Consider the following 14,110-nt stretch of genomic DNA (forward strand, 5'->3'; position numbering starts at 1 on the left):
GCCTGGCATCTAGGTGGAATGTGGTCCCTGGGGGAGATCCTGGGAGGACTAAGGGAATCTGTTAGGCAAGACTAAGGGAACCAGAGTGAAGTGTGGACTTCGTTAATGACCATGTATCAGTGGTGCTTTCATTGGTGAGCCCTTACTCATGAAAGGTCTAATAACAGAGGAAACGGTACCTTGGGCAGGGGGAGCTTATCTGAGAACTCGCTGAACCACCTCATCAATTTTTTGAAAATCTAAGACTGTTCTAAAAATAAAGTCTATTAAAAAAAATGAAGTTTATTTAAAAGTCCATCACTGGATTTCTATTGCTGCAGGAGGCTTTCCTAAAATTCAGAGACCCCAGTGGGTCCTTGCAATGATTTTAGGTAGTTCACATACAGAGTCTTAAACAACCCTGAACCCCGTGGTTAAATGTTCCTTCAGCGAGCACTTCTGAGTCCTGATTCAGTAAGAACGAGGGAGTCCCCGTTTAGCCCTGGAAACACTCCTCTAACCATTGCCAGCCTCCCTTGGAGCAAAGAGAAAGCTTCAGGCTCCGAACTTTGTCCTCATTGTTTTATTGTTCTCCTATTTGGTGCTGTCTGTGCACTGAAAATGATCCTACTTTCTCATTTCTGATAGTGGTATTTCTTTACATAAAGTAAACTTATTAAAATAAAAATGGGAGCCTGTTTCGTTTCTTAAAATTACTTACCTACAACGACATATTGTCTTCAAACATATAAAAAAAACAGGAAAGTGGTATTCTAATGACTGACGATGGGAACCTGTGTCCAACAGCATTCCGCCCACACCCCTCAGCAGGGCACTCAAGCCCTCTCCCACCTGGGGACACCTGTCCAGTCTCTTGTCCCAGCTGCTCCACCCTGCAAACCCAAGGATGCTAGGAGGTCAGAGGTGCTGCTGCCCACGGCTCAGAAGAAACCAGAGGGACGCATGGATAGCAAGTTTAAATCCACGTACAGCTTTGTCGGGACTCTCTTTCACACCTGGCTTCATTTCTTTGGGATCCCTGGCCATTCTCCCATAATATGGATCAGCTGTGGTATTGCTGAAGCAACCAATTCCTTTAGCCCCTGTGAGCTCTATAGGTGTGTTAGAGACCAAACCTACTCCAGGGTAGCCCTGCTGGGTGGGTGCCAGTGGGACCTGAACCCCAGCCCCATACATCCCCTCCCATCTGAACTGGGGCCCAATGCATCCCCGAAGCGGAGGAGCTTGCTGAGCTCTAGGTCCAAAACCTGACTCCACCACGGACCATCTAGGCCAGTGGTTCTCAACCTTCCTAATGCCACGACCCTTTAATACAGTTCCTCATGTTGTGGTGACCCCCAACCATAAAATTATTTTCGTTGCTACTTCATAACTGTAATTTTGCTACTGTTATGAATCGTAATGTAAATATCTGATATGCAGGATGTATTTTCATTGTTACAAATTGAACATAATTAAAGCATAGTGATTAATCACAAAAACAATATGTAATTATATATGTGTTTTCCGATGGTCTTAGGCGACCCCCAAAGGGGTTGCGACCCATAGGTTGGCGACCCACAGGTTGAGAACCACTGATCTAGGGGGACTTGGTGAGACATGTAAGCTCCCTGGACCCTCTCTTCCTTGTCTGTGAGAATAATAATAGTTCCTACCTCCTGGGGTTACTTTGGGGGTAAATGAGTTCATGTAAGCACAGCACTTACCACAACGTGTACCATGGACGTCCTCTATAAACACCCGCTGTTGCTGGTCATCTCTGCGGTCCCCACTCCCCTCACTGTCAAATGTGGAGCGTGGCAGTGCCCACCTCCTGGGACTGTTGTTGGGAATAAACGAGCTGATGCACATTACTCCTCAGTGCCGTGGCCTGGCTCCTAGCAAATGCACACTTTCAGTCATGTTTGTCCATATGTACTTATTCGTAGTAGGATTATTCATATGGATTAGCAATTCCAAGAATTAGAATGTCTCTCCAGTCTTTTGCAACAGCGGTTCATTGATACTAGGAGCAGCCAAGGTCAATTTGCAAGGTCAGACCTCGGGTGCACCCAAATCCAATCTGTGTGGCGGGACTAGCTATTGCTTCTGCCCGCCCAGCATCCTTGTCCTTCTATTCTAGAAGACAGCCCACTTCCCCTCTCTGGAAACTGCCCCTCCCACATCCACTAGGCCTGTCAATCACTAGGCCTCACCCTCCCAAATCCCTTGAATAAGGTGATTGGATGCTGATCCAAAATGAGTGAAAGGCCCGGGCTGCCGGGATGCTGGGTTAGTAGAGCCCAGCAGTGTGGGCCGGAACCTTTCTTACCAGGAGGACTGGTTGTGGACAGGGCGGCAGAGGCCCCATCTGGTGAGCTGGGTTTACAGAATCAGGCCTGAGAGCAAGCGGCTGCTTCAGGAAGTTCTATGAGGTAAGAAATTCTTGTCCAACCAAAGTTTTTCTACAAAGAGGCAATACAATGAAATGGGCAAACAGCTTTGTGGGTCGCTCCAAAATGTGCCTGAGATCTCACACCTGGTGGCTTTGAGTCTATAAAGCACAGAAACCAAAGGATATTGTCCCTGTGTTGTCAAGGGCCAACCGGTGAGAATTCTGTCCCATCCTCTCCGCCACAGGGCATCCCCAGGGACACAGATTCCTGCTTCAGGAGCTCTGGGGACAGTCTTGGATGGCAATGAATTTACCGTGTATGTGTGGATCAGTCACTTCTGACTAGACCTCAGTTGCCCCACCTGTAAAATAAGGCTAACATACATTCTAGCTCTGATAATCGATTACTCTTTGATTCAATGAAGGTAAGAATTGGTAATCCATTTCCTGCCACATAATTCCAACCTTTAAAGAACTCAGCAGCTGGCTCTCCATTGTGATCCACAGGTGGGCTGTGAAGGCTGGTGAGCCCTTTTGTGGACGATTTTCGGTATTTTTCTGCATGATTTTGTGTGAGAATACAAGTAATGGCAGGGCTAGCTATTGCTTCTGCCTGCCCAGCGTTCTTGTCCTTCTGTTCTAGAAGACAGCCCATTTTTCCCCTTTGGAAACTGCCCCTCCCACACCCATTAGGCCTGTCAATCACTAGGCCTCACCCTCCCAACTCCCTTAATAAGGTAATTGGATGCATGATCCAAATGAGCCAGTGAGAGTTTCTTTAGGGGGCTGATAGGGATTTTGGAGAGAGAGGGGGTCTCCTCTAAAATCCAAAGCTGTTGGGAGTCAACTTTGCCACCAAGTGAAGAGAACCTAGCAGAGAGTGGCCATGGGAAGTGCAGCGGACACAGGGAGAAAAGGAGGAACGAAGAAAGAGAGGGACAGAGGGAGAGAGGTGAAAAGGGAAGCATTGAGAGAGAGACAGGCAAAAAGGGAAGAGGGAGGGAAGGAAGACAGGAGATACCGCCAATGACTCCATTTTTTAATAAGAACCTCTAGATCCAGCTATGCATGAAAGGGAAATTCATGCCTTGGCTGTTCATAACTCCCCTTTTCCTTTTTTTAAAATTTTTCTTTAAGTCCGTAGGTTCTTCAAATGGGGACCCAAGAAAATGAGAAACCACCACAACTGGAGCATTTATTAGAGATGGAATGAGCTCACTTCAGAAAGAAACAAAGTTTATTTGATGAATATAAATAAGGCGATCAGCACAAAGTACTTCTCATACACATGGTAACAAATTTATGAACTGTACAGACCTTGTACGTTGTACTTCTACTAGACACGAGGTTACAATGACTGGCTAATACATGCCCACTGGGAGTTTCTGAGGGTTCCTTAGTTTTATTTGTTTATTTATTTCATATCGAAGTCCATAATCACATGGTCAATATCACAACCCACATGCCACTCACTTGAGGAAATATTACAAGAAGCACTATCGAACGAGGGTCTCTGGGAAGCAGATACACTGACCCCTGGCAGCATTCAAACGCCACTCGACACAAAAACTTCTCAGATAGAACTTATGTCAACACTTTGGAGGTCTCGTCATAAACACTGTTTAAAAAGTAAATTGAAACCCACTTCCAAATGAAAGTTGACACGCTGTTCACGTGCATACTGGATACACAAAAATCATTAGATACAAAATTGAAACTGTACATGGAAATCAAATCGGGCATCAAGGACAAGTCTGCTTTTGTGCAAAGCAAGAAGACCAACTTCTCCCAAATGGTAGCCTCAACTTCTCTTTTTCCCAACGTCATTAGGATTAGAGGGGGACCCGCTAAAGTTCGTGCAAAGGAAAGAGCTTCCCAACATCACAGTGTTTGTTGTAAACCCAGAGACTATTTTTAATATGTGAAAAGGGAAATTTTTTTTGTAACCCCCAAACATCAGGAATATTACAAGAAATGGGAAAGGATGCTATGTTAGAAAAATTAAAATGTTCAGGGACTAAATGATATGCCCCCATCAATGTAGGATCACTAATATTTTTAATTAACAAAAGTGGGGCAAAAAATGATCCCCCAAACAATAGCGGTGACAAAATTGGCACATACTTAGAAAGCGCTAACGCTACGCATTTGGTTGCTTTTTTCTGTTTCAAGGACCCCATTTTCCGTCGTGGGTTTCCTGCTTCCTTCTTCAAGTTTTCAGTCGCAGAGTTCAGGTCGGGACTTGGCTGTAAGAGATAGTGAGGACCTCCTGGGTGAGGACATCCGCACTGTTCGTGGGGGCACGTTTGTGGCCTGGGCTCTCGGTGCAACATTGTGTGAACACGTGACGTGCTAAATACACTTGCAAAGAACTCTGCTCACTTTTCCAATCATGACCTACATCCCTTTGATAAAGGACAGACTTTTTAAACATGAATGTATTTGGATGGTTTATGCAACACGGAAGCTTTACAGAGCTCACTATACTTACAAGGACGAAGCCAGAAGCAAGAAACCTGCTTGAATCTATGACTCCTAATGCACCGAGAATGAACAGTGCAACCCAGTTTCATCTTTCCCGACAAACAGGGTGCCTGTCTTTGAAATATCTCTATGGCTCACGGGAGAGGTCCAGTTAGTTGCACCAACATTTGAAAAGGTAATAATAACGACTAAATTCAATGCAAGATTCAGGAACATCTGTTTAGAATCCTTTTCACAGCAGCAAAGAAAGACAACTATATTTATTAAGGCCACTCATGCTTAAATTCACTGTTTGTCCTTTAAAAATGCAGATTTTAATCTTCCACTTGCATACACGTGGAAGGGTTTCTTCCATTGACAAAAAAAAAAAATGGATCAATACAAGAGCTGCACATGTTTGCCAGACTTGGTCATGAGTTTCATGAAGTTATAACACTTTAATTATTTTTTTTTATCTTCAGAGGAAACAGTAGGAGCTTAATTCTCCTTAGTACCATGTCACTGTATGTAAAAGACCTCAAAATTTGGTCTCTTTCCCTGGCATGTGCTTTAAATAATGACTGTACCCACAAACATGTTGTGTAGAGCTATATACAGATACACAGCTTTTGTGATTATTTCTCATTCATCAATGTTCTCATGTTTGATGCTGAAAATGCTTTGGAATCCATGTTGGAGACTTTTTTTTTTGAAAAATTGAGAAATGACCCTGCATTTACAGAAGATCTAAGCTTACACTGTTTGCACAGCACTTGGATCTTGAAATGTGAATGAGTCCCAGCTTCTTCATGGAGACCCTCCTGTACGGGAATAGTAAGAGCCTGAGGCTCGGCCACACCCCGGCCACGGGATGCGGGGAACACGGCATAGGAATGTGCAGGTGCCTCAGGCTTTTGCCACTCGCCAGTACAGAGACAGGGCAGATAAGATCATGAATGACCAATTCAGATGTGCCATGCATTGTCAGAGACACACACCACATTCTCATAAGGCGATTTCTTGGCAAGTATTAGTGGTTTAAAAAATTGATTTTCATTTCCAACCTGGCCCAGAGGTAACTACTGGTTACACCATCAAAATGTGGTTCTTCGAACAGCGGATTAAAGAAATAGAGGAGGGTAAAGGCTCGCCAGTTTTTGGTGTTTTGGTTTCTTTGTCAAACACTCCATGCATCTTGATATACAAACACTGCCAACACCACTCACTCACAGAACTCATCCTTTTTGATAATCTAATGCACCCGGAACGACCTCTCAGACTGAACAGGCAGAAAAGCTGGAGATGAAGCTTGTTGTCCAACAGAAGCTGCATCCACAGTTAAAATCCCACAGAGTTGAAATTTATCCAATGATGTTGATGTAACAAATAAAATGTTATCAAATATTGATATTCAGAAGAGATGGTCACATTTTTAATGCCCAAATCCTGACCAAAAAAATAAAATAAAAATGGAGGATCTACCCTTTTCCTCCTCTGCCCCATTCTTCCACTGACCAAAAAAAAATGAAAAATAAAAAAAGGAGGATCTACCCTTTTCCTCCTCTGCCCCATTCTTCCTTTCCAACACATGAAACGACATGGGATGGTGAAGGGCAGATCAGGTAGAACGGAACTGTGCTCAGCAATGGAAGGGAGACTCCTTTTCAGTCCTGATGAGCATTCCACGTGGTGATGGGCGGGGGCGTGAGCCGCACGGCAATGGATTATCAGAATATTGCTGCGGAGCTGCGATTTCCCTTTCGTCAGCCCTTCTGATAGCTGCAACGAGAAAGCACATCACTTAACATCCCAGGGGCTGGGATGGCGGTGATATTGGAGACCATCCTGCCTGGGGCTCCCCACCTCCATCCCTGCACCCACCCTCCTCCACTCTCTAGGGTTGGGGTTGGTTGCGATTGGTGAGGAGAGGGGTTAGCAATGAGGAGCAAGCATATAGGAAGGATAAAGTGAACAGAAAGTTAAATGATGTCCTGCAAACACATCTGAGAAGGAGCCCCTTTCAATATATGTCACATGGAGGTCTCAGATATCTCCTGATGTGCAAAAAGAAACGGAAAGGAAACGTTCCAGTGATTATTTCAATGTGATCAAATTATGTGCCAATTTTTTCTCTCTCTACACTTGTCTACAATGAGTATGGTTTTTTTGGTTATTTTTTTAACGAGACTTTATAGAGATTAGAGAGTTAAAGATGGTCAAGACCCCAGAAAATGTAATAGTCACTTACAAACCATGTGCAACCATTTAAAAGAACACGGGACTCAGAGATTCCGCATTGAGGGATAGACCCGGAACTGATACACCAATGTTCATAGCAGCATTATTCACAGAAGGTGGAAACAACTTCCAGTGCCCGTCAACAGGTGAATGGCTACACAGAAAGTGGTAATATGCCCTAAGAGGAAAAGAAGTTCTGGCACATGCTATAACATGGATGAACCCTGAAGACATGCTAAGTGAAATAAGCCGGCACCAAAGGACAGATACTGTATGATTCTACTTACATGAACTATCTGGAAGAGACAAAGTCACAGATGCAGAAAATAGATGAGAGGGCCCCAGGGGCTCCAGGGGAGGGTCAGGAGGGGCTGTTGCTGAGTGGGTATAGGTTTTCTGTTTGGGGTCATAAGGAAGTGCTGGAGAGGGATGGTAGCGTTGGTTGTACAACTCGGCATGTGTACTTAATGCTACTGAATTGCTTACTTTCAATTGGTTAAAATGGTAAATTTTATGTATATTTTACCACAATAAAAACATATTTTAGAAAAGAATATTGGGTCTGGCCGTCGTGGCTCAGTGGTTGAGTGTTGACCAGGAGGTCACGGTTTGATCCCCACTCAGGGTACATGTCCAGGTTGTGAAATCGATCCTCAGTGTGAGGTGTGCAGGAGGCAGCCAATCAATGATTTTGTCTCTCCCTTTCCCTTACTTTCTGAAATCAATAAAAAAAAATATTTCTTAAAAAGCATATTGACATCTCCTTAAATAGAGCAGAATGTGGCACAGTTGGCTTTCATCCCCACATCTCAAGGCCTGTGTGTAAGCTTAAACCCAGCCCTAATACCACCCGCCACCATGCATTGGCACCGCTCATGCCCTCGGAGCAGGGATCCAGAGAACCTTAACTTTCCTCACTGTCCCCAGGAGAAGCCCTGAGTGTGGGATACACTGCAGCTGGGGAAGAAGAAGCGCAGGGGGGAGAGGAGAGGACCATCCCACACGGACCCTTCAGATGATGGCTTTCTTCCCCGCTGATGCTCAGCTTTGTGTGCCTGCCTCATTATCATTCACATATGGCCTTTGAATACTTCGGGAGTTTCCGGGCATATGGCAATAGTGCAGCTATCTGGGGAATATGGCGGGGCGGGGAAAGATCAAACAGGCGCACACACTCACACACGTGTGAGCCATTCTTTATACGCGGCCTGAGCTGTCTGATTTGGTGGTGGATGCGCGGCGCTTCTCGGGCCACACTGACTAATGAGCTCGCCAAAGATGCCCGTGTCCGCCCAGGTAGGCCGCTAGCCCAAGCCAGCATTAAACGGTGCTAATGAAGTATGTGGCTTGGATGAACTCTGCTCATTCAGACTCTGAGGAGTTTGGTGTAACCCTTCTGGTTAAGAAACTTGAATCAGAGCAAAAAAAAAAAAAATGACTTTTGCAGAGCCAGAAAGCTAGGGAGTTCCTAGAGCAGATCATATTACTCATTCTGGCACATAAAGTCTCTGCAAACTCCGTATGAACATTGTAAGTCAGAGCACGCTTTCTGCTCCATGAGCTGTGCATAGCTCTAATTCTTTTGTGCATTAAGCATTTCTTAATCATCCTTTTAAAAGGCTGACCAATACATTAAAAGGACAGGTGATTAAAAGGTAAAGAGAAACCCGAAGTAGTACGAAAATGCACCGGTCGTATTTAACCGACGGGGAAACGAGTGAAAAATAAGTACAGTGAATGTCCGATGTCCTTGATGTTTTTCCAAGACAAAGTAGCAAAGAACAATCATTTATTCAGTTGAGAGAAAGATGTCCAGCTGGGTAACAGGTCACAAGGCAAGACACAGTGCCTTGCAACCGCGGTGCAGTGTTTGGGGGTGCGGCTTGTGCTGCGGAAAAGAGGAGTCTCCAACAGCGCTGCCCCTCCTTCAATCAGACAACCCGTTCGCCAGGAGGCCTGAATGGATTTGAGAGAAAAAGCTCCAGTGATGTCGCCAGCAGCTGGACATGCAGATGATCCCTGGTTGAGGGACAAACATGCATATGCTTTAAAAAAATGTTAAAAGGAGGTGAGCTGGGCAGCCACCCATTGTGAGGCAAGCTCTGACCAGACCTCCCTCACCTGGAGGGCCACACAGGCCCAACCTGTCCCCACGCATCCTCTTCAGCAGCACCCAACTCTGCATTCTCCTTGGTGCAGCCAGCGGTGCTGTTTCCAGAATGGCACTGACTTCATCCTCATCCCAGGTTTACCGCCCTCATTTCCAATCCCGTTGCCTCGGGATGGAGGATGGAGGGTGGATATGAACCATGCAGGCCAGGGCCACCTGGCCCCTCTCTCTCCAGCGCCACCTCCATGTCCCACCTCTGCTGAACCTGCATCTGCAGGCCTAACGCTTCCCTTTCTCCCACCTCACAATCTTTCCTTTCTGTCTGACATGCATTGACGCTAACCCTTGACCCGACCCACTCCTACTTTTGCGTCCATCTCAGTTTAGATGTCGCGTCTTCCCTGGAGGCCTTTCCTGACCCTCGTGAGTGTAGGATGCCGCTCGGGAAGTCTGGCACATACTGCACTGTCCCCTTCTGGTGACTTGTCCAGGTTTTTATTGACCAAACATGACAGCCACTGGCCACGTGCAGCGACTCCGCCCTTGGCACATGGCTAGTCCACATTGAGATGTGCTATAAGTGTAAGATCACACAGGGTTTTGAAGATTCAATATGAAATTAGTTTTTCATACTGATTTTGAATGAATATAAATCAACAAATTAAATTTTAGCTTTAGTCTGAAAGTCATTTTTTGTGTCAATTTCCTGTTAAAATGGCATTTTGGATGTACTGGATCAAAGTAAATATATTATTATAATTAATTGTACCTCTTATTACTCTTGTTCATGTGGCTGTCGTTCTGTGGCTCAGACATGGCTTGCATTATATTTCTATTGACAACACTGGTCTGGGCTCGACAAGGGCCAGGGCAGGCCAGCCTCGCTCAGTTAGGGTCCCCTGTGCCTCGCACAGTTCATGGACCGGAACGAGCTGATTCCCTCTTCCTTCCCCACGTATCAGAGAGCACCTAGAGTGGGCAGAATCCTCACATCACCCCCTGGCCAAAGACTTCCTGCTCTTTCCCTAGCATCCGGACTGTGAACGTCCCATACCAGGATCATGCCACCTGACAAACGTAATTAAGGCTACTAATCACTTGTCTAATCAAAAGAGAGGTGACCTGCCCGATTATGGCTTTCTTCTCCTGGCCATTCAGTAGTGATTTGCAGAAACATGCTGGGAGGAAGGGTCTTTGGTAAACACGGAGGGGTTCAAGGGGAAACTGTTTAATCACAGGAGCCATGTAATAGCAGAGACATTTCTCTCGTTGGTAGCAGAAGGCAAAGTCAGAGACTTTCCTGGAGGGACCTGCTGTGCTGAGATGGAGGGAGCCACGAGGCAAGGACTGGAGCGTGTACTGCAGAAGCCAAGGGCAGCCTCTAGCCCACAGCCAGGGAGAAAACAGGACCTCAGTCCCACCACCACAAGGAACTGAGTTCTGCCAACAACCTGAATGGGCATGGAGGCGGGTGCTTTCCTGGAGCCTCCAGGTTCAAGTCCACCTGGCCAACACCTTGACTTTCAGCTTATGAGACGATGGAGACAACCCAGGGGAGCCTGGCTGGTCTTCTGACCAACAGGACTGTCAGATAATCCATGGGCGTTCCTTTAAGCCACTGATTTTGTGGTGATTTTGTTATGCAGCAGTAAAAAGCTAACATAGCTCTTCACTGTATCTGACAATGCGTGTGGTGCCAGGGATATAATGGTAAAAAGACAGATGAAATCTCTGCCCCCATGGAGCTTGTATTTTCGGGAGGAAGACAGACAACAAATAGATGCACAGATAAATAAAAGCACGAGGATTTCAAAAATTTGTGACTTGAAGGAAGTAAAGAGAGAGCTGTGATAGGGATGCTTAGGATTACTCAGCGACTACATGACAATTATGAGGTAGATAACTATTTCATTATATGGAGAGATAGCCACCTTTATTTCAGTGAAAAGAGCAGATTACAATTCTACTTGTATAATTCAGTCTTGCTTTTGCATCAACACACACATAAACACTTGCAAGTGTAGGTAGCAGGGTATTGTTAATAATGGTCTCTGGGTGGTGTTTTTTAAATGTTCTTCTTTACATAGTTATTGTTGTTGTTGCACTGTTTGGCTATTTTAAACCTAAGAATGTGTAACTGGTGTCATAGGAAAATAGAAAGCTATTTCCATTGTGAAAAAGCTTGACTTGGTTCTTCGGAAGGGAGCCCTGCAGTTGGTGTTCTGGGTGGGGGTATGTGAAAAAGGGGTGCGTGTGGGGGTGAGGGTGCCTGTGGGTGTAGGGTTGCATGTGGGTGTGGGGGTGCGTGTGGGGGTGAGCTGAGCACAGCAGTGAGATTCCGCCCCCGGACCAGCGCCCCCAGGAGAACAGGCTATAAATGTGTGGTGTCTCACAAATATGCCTTCAGACTGTTTTTCTTTGGAATAAAGACACCTGCCCGATTATGGCTTTCTTCTCCTGGCCATTCAGTAGTGATTTGCAGAAACAGGCCGGGAGAAAGGGGTCTTTGGTAAACACGGAGGGGTTAAAGGGGAAACTGTTTAATAACAGTAGTAAAACGCGGGCTATTTTTGACATCTGGGTTAATGTCCATTACGCTCCATGTGCTTTCCAAATGTGTGCACTGTGCCCCAGGTACAAAAACAGACACCCATTCACCGCGGCCTGGACGCCCCGACCCTGCACATGGTGCCCACATAAAAGCGAGCCCCGGATAGGCTAATTAGCAGGGGTCTGAAGAGGCACGCTCTCGTGCTGGGGCAGCGGGCATTGTGCAGAGCAACTCCACTAAGTGACTCCACTCACAGGAAAACCCAATAGAGTCGTTTCTGCTTAAAAAAAAAAAAATCTATAACTACATCTGTGTTATTACTTAACATCTTTTAAAACGGGCCGGAATGGGTTTCCCATTTTCCTCATGAAGATTTATTTATTATTGTTGTGATCAAAGTGGCAACAAATTATGTTAAATCATTTAATTTTCTTGATAGGAGCAACCACCTTGAAGCCATAATTCAAAAATATGAGTGGAGAGCAGCATTTTACCTTGCGAGTGGCCTCCTACAGCTCCACAGGGCAATAAAATGTAACACTTCAGAGCCCAATGCTTTGGGGGCGGGGCGGCCCAGCAAGCCTGGGCTCTGAATTGCAAACTGCTGTTTGGGATGAGAGCTTGAGGGAGGGCAACTGAGGGACTCCAGACTTCATCTTTGGATTCTGTCTGCTGGTGCAACTACCCACAGTATTTTATTTATTAATTTATAGATTTTAAAATTTTTATCTATTGATTTGAGAGAGAGAGGGAGAGAGAGAGAGAGAGAGAGAGAGAGAGAGAGAGGGAGAGAGAGAGAGAGAAAATTACAGAAAAACGATTTGTTTTTCGGCTTATTTATGCAATCCTTGGGTGACTCTTACATGTGCCCTGACGGGGGATGGAACCCACAACCTTGGAGTATTTGGATGACACTCTAACCACCTGAGCTAGCAGGCCAGGGCCACCACAGTATTTTAAATGAAGGAAATCAGGTGGGCACACACTGCTGAGTGTCCTTGTGATTTTTGACATCACTGTGGTCAGAGTCATTCGTGGCTAACGTTTAGTGCATGCTGTCTGCCACAGCGCTCTGTGCTTTTGCGTGAATTATTTCAAACCAGCTGGATGACACCAACCTTGTTGCTAGTCTGAAGCAGATACGGCAGCTGAAGCTTAAGGGAACTGCTTTGGGTCAAATTCCCACCTTCCTGGCATCTGACTGAACCCACATCTCCTCCATCCAGAGCCCATTCTCTCTACCACGAGGATTCTCGAAGCCTTGGTCTTTCGTGTTCTTTTCACAAAAATACATTTTTAAAAAAGCCTTGGTCTTTTGTAAGCTCTCCATAACACCTGCCACATTTAATTAATATTTTTCTTTAAAATATCTTTTCCAAAAACTGAAGTTTCCTTTTTAAGAAAGATTTACTTAATACCATAATGGTGCCAGCATTTGCCGACTAGACATTCTAATAATTGCATAGCTACTGAAATGAAAGTGCTTGCCCACCTAAAACTATCCCCTGTGGGTGTGCAGCACTCTGCCTGCCCTGGGCCCTGCCTCGGAGATGGTGCCCCTGCCCAGTGGTGACCTTCGCCAGCGGGCTGCACCTGGCACACATCAGCTGGGCTTGCCCATAACTTGGGCCACCAGCCACCCCGGCAGCACCTCGGGAGACAGGTTAGGCTCAGCCACTATGGACCGGGCTCTTTTCTTTTCAAGGGCAGAGGCAGCAGAAGTGAAAATCAGAAGTCTGCCACCCAACATCAGCGGAAGGTATTCCATGTAACTTTGAAAACATTGGTTGAGATGAAATGTGCTTTTAGTTGTAATTTTTTCTTAAAATAACACCTTCTTTAGCCTGAGAGACTGCCCACAAGCCAAAGGTCTTTGTCATTCTACTCTCAGATTTCTCAATTTTGGTCCTGTGGACACTTGGGGCTGGACAGTTCTTTGTTGTGAATGCTGGTGCATTATAGAATGTTTAGCAGCATCATTGGCCTCTGTTCATTAGATGCCAGTAGCATCACCCCTTGCCCAGTCATGACACTAAAAACTGTCTCCAAATATAGCCAAATATCCCCTGTGGGACAAAATCACACCCAGTTGAGAACCATTGTTCTAATCTATTTTATTTTTTTGTATTTAATTGGTTGACTGGGCTGTTTTAAATATAATTATATTTTAATAAGGTGTATTTGCATATATGCCTCTACCAACCTGCACAAGATACAAATAATTTGCAGACATAAAGCTCAATTTCTAAGCTGCCACCATATTATTTCAGACACGGCTGCAGAGATTTAAATGTCCTGTGGAAATAGGTACAACCTAAGCAATAAAAACAATAAAAATGTACAACGTATCTGACATAAAATAGAAATGCCACAA

General features: G+C 45.3%; 1 protein-coding gene across 12 annotated transcripts in view; it reads right to left on the reverse strand.

Annotated features, from left to right (window-relative positions):
• Positions 1 to 6,538: 6,538 nt before the first annotated feature.
• The window catches only part of ERC2 (ELKS/RAB6-interacting/CAST family member 2), an 846,554-nt gene continuing 838,982 nt past the window's right edge, over positions 6,539 to 14,110 (reverse strand). For all 12 annotated transcript variants that reach the window (XM_014541327.1, XM_014541320.1, XM_014541325.1 and 9 more), the window contains one exon: positions 6,539 to 6,616. The gene's annotated coding sequence lies outside the window, so the exon portion shown is untranslated. The remainder of the gene's footprint in view (positions 6,617 to 14,110) is intronic.

This window comes from Myotis brandtii, unplaced genomic scaffold (assembly GCF_000412655.1).
Source record: "Myotis brandtii unplaced genomic scaffold, ASM41265v1 scaffold268, whole genome shotgun sequence".
Classification (NCBI taxonomy): domain Eukaryota; kingdom Metazoa; phylum Chordata; class Mammalia; order Chiroptera; family Vespertilionidae; genus Myotis; species Myotis brandtii.